Genomic DNA, 6235 nt, shown 5'->3' on the forward strand with positions numbered 1-6235 from the left:
GAGAGAAACATTTGTATCATCTCTGACATCTTGGCTATGCCTCTGAAAGTCCTCTATTATAAGCCTTTTCACTTATTATCTCTATGCCTATGAAATACTACTGTCCCACACACATAATTTTGCATAGCAGAATAGCCATCCCCAGCCTCTTCTCCCTCCCCTTGTCTAATGGAGACTATTTTCCACTCAGAAAGGAAGCAAAAGATGGAAAGCAGAATCTGGCCACTCTACTTTTTTTCAGAAGGGGACTAGACTAGAATTATATTTGCTATTTCAGTTTAGGCCATGTGATTTTCAGAATCAAGCTAAAATGAGTTCCTCCTTTTCCTAAATTTGATACTTATTTTCATTTTCTATGAATTATTCATTTTACTATGAATTTACACCTAGCAAATATCAAAGAAAGTTATTTATCCCAGTTGATAGCAAAACATAAATCAGGGAAACTGAGCAGAATATGGACCAAGCAATACAGAATGATTGAAATATCCCTCTGAGAGCATAGCTGAACAGGATAGTCTCAGATTTCAACCAAAGGAAAAACTCCCTCAGGTCTTTAATGTAGTAAACTATAGTTTTACAAGAAAAACAATGTTTTTTTTTTTTGTTGTTGTTGTTGTTGTTTGTTTGTTTGTTTGTTTTATTTTGTTTTGTTTTCTTTGCACTTAGGTCTTCAATAAACAAGGCTGATAATGGCACATCTTTTTAAATTCATTGTTGTTTTGTATTTAATAAAGGTGAGTCGCTTTATTATAGAAATTCAATTTATTGGTGAATATGGACACACCTATGAGTTACATCTTTTAAAAACAGAATAAAAATTATCATAGGTTTTATCTCTTTGTTACAATGAGAAGTGTCTTTTGTAATAGTATACTTTTTTTATAATGACAGCTTATAAAAATTTCAGGAAAATCAGAAGATACATATGAATACCAAGTTCTCTTTCACCTTCTGCAACTGTCTCAATGATTTTTTTTTTTATCATCTGCATGGGTGAACTGAACAGTTGGGGAGTGGTGGAACATGAGGGTGATTTTTGATGGTCATTGTTCTCTTCATTTGATCTTGACTGATGTCATTACACATGTTCTACTGTAAAAGTTGTTGTTGCTCCTTGTATCTAAATAACCCAAGTCTTAGAGTCTGATGACACTTGTAATATGTGATATACAGATTATAAGGTTGGATTTGTTAAATAACATCTTCATTTCCAACATCACTTTTAGCTTAGTTAATTTCTATTATTTTCTTTGTGTCCAGAGTAGCTTCATCTTTCTCCCAAAGTCCACTCTATTCTTATTCTTTCATATCTGCTATTTCTTCTTCATTTTTCTTTTCTTCCTTATCACATAAAACTGAGTAGTCTCAAAGTTTTATATTATTTTGCTGTCCAGGGTGATCTCCTTAATTATTTCTGTCACTACTGTAATACCTATAACATCACATAGTGCTTGATAAACGATTGTGACTGATGAATAATTTACAAAACTTTACTGGCTTCCTACTGGTATGAAGATCAAATGTAAATTCCATTCTTCGGTATTTAAAATCTTTTGCAATCTGTTTCTAAACTATTTCTCCAGGATTGTTTAGACTTCTGTTCACTTCACTCCTATGCCTTAACTCATACTCAGTTTCTCCTAACCTCTCAGTAAAACTCAACCTTAAATTGGTTCCCCAATAAACTTTCTTGGTTTCTATACATGCATTGCTAATTAAAACTAGAAAGAAATTATAATCCCCTGCCTATTGGGTTCAATACAAATTTAGGTTACATAATTTAAAATAGCCCCTCGATGTATGTTAATAATATGTTTACATCCCTAATTGATTCACTCTTTTTCACCACTATTTATTCTATCCCAAGGGCTTCTTTTCTTAAGCCTTCCATGCCCTTTACATATCAACCAAACTGAGCTTTCTTATCTTTATTTTCTCTTTATTGCTGTGTCTTTGTAATGGCATGCTTAAAATGTGTTATCTTCCCCTTCCCTCATATTACCTTGCATTTACTGTATAAATTATACAAAATAAAATGTGTAAGGAAATATCCAAACTGAGAACAAATAAAAATTGTGAGAATTTTTATTCTCAAGAATATGCTAAAAAACATAATTTAAAATGAATGGATTACTTAGTAAAGAACTTTACATATAATACTATCACCAAAACATAAAACAATGATTTTAAGGTATCTAGAAAATAAAATCTAAATAATTAAATAGAAATGGGGGGCAGTCCTGACAACCTCAGGAATCCAGGAGCAAATGTCAATGGTCAGAATCAAATTTGAATCATCACAATTTGAAGTCTAATGCTCTATCTAAAATTTTCCATGTGTTGATATAAAAATATTAAACATGCATAGCAAAAAGTCTTGCATCTCAAGATCTCTAAAATAAAAACAATATCTCTTAAAAATCATTATGACCAAGTTGGAATACTGTAGGTTGTGAAAATATGCATTAAAATGAGAAAATTAATTTAACCAATCTTCTTTTAAAAAAACAGCTTTCGTAACCAAATAACTTATTAATAAATGCAGAAAATGACAAATGACCTTTATTTATGCTACATGTCAAAATGCAGAGCCATAGGTAAACTTAAAATTTTTTTTAAATTAAAAAATGAATTTTAATATATTTCTAAAACTAGTATCAATTGTATTGGAGTAATAGTAGAATTATTTCCCTTGCAAGTGTAAAGCAAGGATGCCTCCCTCTCTACTACTTTTTAAATGTTTCTATAAATGTTAAAATAGTACTTGGACAAGAGTAAATAAATTAAAAGTGTATACATTGTCAAAGTTTAAATCCAATTACCCCTCTTTATATAAGAATGGCATGATGATTTATTTGAAGATCTCTACATAATTGGCAATAAAATCAATCTAAAAAAAATCAAGTTCCAAGAAACTAATTCGATATAAATTAAATCCACCAATATCATAAAAATGCCTATATAAAAATAACAACAAAATTGAAATTTTAGAAAGGGAAATCCCATTCCAAAGAGGTAAAGAAATGCTTAAATATAGGAAAGTCAATCTAATAAAAAAAAAAAAAAGAAGAAGACATGTACATACAATGCTAGATTTGTTTATCAAAAGGAATGCTTTAAGGAATGCACAAATACATTAATGTTGTAGAATTTGGCCAAATAACAACTCTTTGGGAAAATAAAAGATCTAGAGTGCAGGGAAATTTTTAAATAAGAAGAAATAAAATTTACATTTCCAGATATCAAATTTCATAATGGAATACTAATCACCAAAATTATTTGATACTTAAAAAAAAAACAGTATTGTAATAAATTAGATAAGCAATATTACTCACTAATCCAGAGATAGATCAATAGCAAACTTGTACCACTTAAAAATAGCTGTCTATTTGATAAAATCTGATTGGAAAACTGTCAAATTATATGGAAGAAAATAAATTTAAATCAATATTTTATATCACATGCACAATAATTCCAAAGTATTCTTCATTCCTATGAAAAATATTTTTATTAATAAATTGGATGATGCTGAATGAAGGTATCTTTCATATTGATGACTAACGTGAAGTCTAAATAAAAGCAGCCTAGGAGAGATCATAGTCTATGGTAGTAGAAAAAATTACTTGCTTCAGAAGAAATGGGCTAAAATCTAATCTCTGAGACTTACTAGTTGAGTGACATGACAAATCACTTAGCCTCCCTACACAAAATTTTCTGATTTCTAAAAAGAGAAGGTTGAACTAGGTGGCCTTTGACAACAATTCCACATCTATGATCTTATGTTAATAGTTGAAAAATATTTTTAGCAAATGAAATTGATGAAATGAGAACAAGAAGAAAAACTCAAATAAAATACAATATTTTCACACATGGAATGATTTTGTCATCTAAGGCATTTAGGAAATTAAATAAAATAATATAACAGGAATAGTCGTTAATGGATAAATGGTCCCAGAAATGAATAGTTTTCAATATAATTATATATTAATAGTCTAATGAGAGATTTCTTTCAATTATAATTAATGAGGAATACTAATTAAAACAGCTCTGAAATTTATGGCCAGGGATAAAACTAGTTTACTAAATTCGGGAATTTAAGAGTTGGGAGTGACATCAACAACCATTTAGTCAAATTTATACATGAAAGAAATATCTACTGTATATAAATATTTATTGGAGCATCTGAATAATAATTTCCAAAAAAAATATAATACACTACTATTGAAGGAACTCTTTTGGACAGCTCTTGTTATAGGATTTTCTTTTTCTTTTTTAAACATAAAGCACACATTTTCTTTTTAGCAATTCCACCCATTACTCCTCATTCTGTTTTATAGAAAAAAATCTAATCCTATTTCAAATTTAATTATGGGTATGTTATTATGTATCCCAAATCTTGTCTTCTCCAGGTTCAACTTTTCTAGTTCTTTTACTATTCTCATATGAATTAGACAATAAAATATGTTCTAGTTTCCTTTCTATTAACACTTATCAAAGTCATATTTAACAAATGGCATTGAAAATTAAACATGATAAACGTGACAAAATTAAAGATGAAGTTCCAATAGAGAACAAATTGTTGATAGTGTAGTGCAGAGTAAAATCCAAAATTGCTTTCTTTAACTTTGGCCTTCTAAATCCCATTTTAATTCAAATTGCGATAGAAGGTGAATAAAACCCCTATATCTTTTACAGAAGAACTGCAAGCTACTTTTGCCTCCCCCACTTCATCTTTGGGAAGTTTTCTTTCTTACATAAAAATTACAGCAATAAAAACAAAAGAAATTATTCTAGATGCTATATAATTATGATGACCTGACTTTTATTTGGAGAACTAAGAAAAAAAATCTCCATTTTTGCTTCCTTCATTGCATATGAGATGAATCATTGGTACAGAATGTTAACAGATCTAAGATCCAGTTGCTATGTTAGTTGATTATGTAGAATTGTGTATTTCCTATTTTAATCTTTATTACAAGTTTCATTATAGAGATGATGGGAGTGTTATTGAAATTATTGTGCTATTAAAATGATCACACCAGGCTAAATCTAATGCTTCTCTGTAGTGATCTCTACTGTTTATATTTGTACCACAGCTTTGACTCTCATACTCTGTGAGTTTGCAATAGCAGAAGTAGATTTGAGGGTATTTGCTTGTAATAGTTACTTAGAGAACATAATTAAAAGCAATGTTATTTATCAAAAAGGATCTAAACAATAATAAAATTAAATATTATCCCTTGAATACGTGAGGTATGCTCTCACAATTTATCATTGAAAAGAGTAGATAAATATGGAGATTTTATTAGTAGAGAGTTGCATATATGAAGGGAACATAAAGCCAAGTTTAATTACACTTTTGTTACTACCAAAGTCTAATATTTATTCCTCTCTCCCCCTTTTTTTTTTTTAATAATATTATGTTGTTTACTCTGGGCACATCGTTCCTGTAATTTCTTTTCTACAATTTCTTTCTTTGCCATATTGTAACAATTATTTATTTCTGATTGTAAGATTGACAGTTTTTTTTAGGGATTCTATGTAAAATGTTTACATTAATATACAAATTTTCTTTCCTTCCCATTTGAACATCTTTTCCTTGTCACTTGTAGAAAAATTTTCTTATTATTGTTATTGTTGAATTTTACTCCTCTTAAAGTCTCTTTTGGAGAAATCCATCTATTCTTTCTTTTCCTCTCTTTTTTGAAAGGGTTGTATTTATTTTGTATTTTAAAAGAAAAAAATTAATCTATATGTAATAGATATCTGCAGTTCTAAATAAAATCTTCCCTGCCCTCATTCTACTATGTATGTGGAAAAGGCCATTTTATTTAATGACTGTTAAAGTCAGAATTAAAAAAAAATGTTTTAAATGATTTGTGATTTTTCTGTTGAGAACAAGTACTTATTCAAAATTTCCCCCTACTTATCCATTTGGAAATGATATGTTATACTGGACATTCTTTTTAAGTATGCTTTATCATATGACCAATAAGGTCCTTTCAATTTCTCAAATTATATAATTGGGTCTTCCTTGCAAATCTCTATCTTTTTAATTTTTTATACCTCTTACTGCTATTGCTAAAAATTTTAAAGAATATTTCACCAAAATTTATTTTTAATTTTATTTTTTCATTATTAGTTCATTTTATTTTTCATTTTTAATGAAAAATTTTTCATTTTATATATTTTTGTCTTTTTAATACTATTGTATTTTCTAATTACATGTAAA

General features: G+C 28.6%; 1 pseudogene; it reads right to left on the reverse strand.

The window, feature by feature from the left end:
• Positions 1-844: 844 nt before the first annotated feature.
• Positions 845-5486, reverse strand: LOC127561505 (ubiquitin-like-conjugating enzyme ATG3; annotated as a pseudogene).
• Between the last annotated feature and the right edge of the window lie 749 nt (positions 5487-6235).

The sequence above is a fragment of the Antechinus flavipes genome, chromosome 4, assembly GCF_016432865.1.
Source record: "Antechinus flavipes isolate AdamAnt ecotype Samford, QLD, Australia chromosome 4, AdamAnt_v2, whole genome shotgun sequence".
In the NCBI taxonomy this organism is placed as follows: Eukaryota; Metazoa; Chordata; class Mammalia; order Dasyuromorphia; family Dasyuridae; genus Antechinus; species Antechinus flavipes.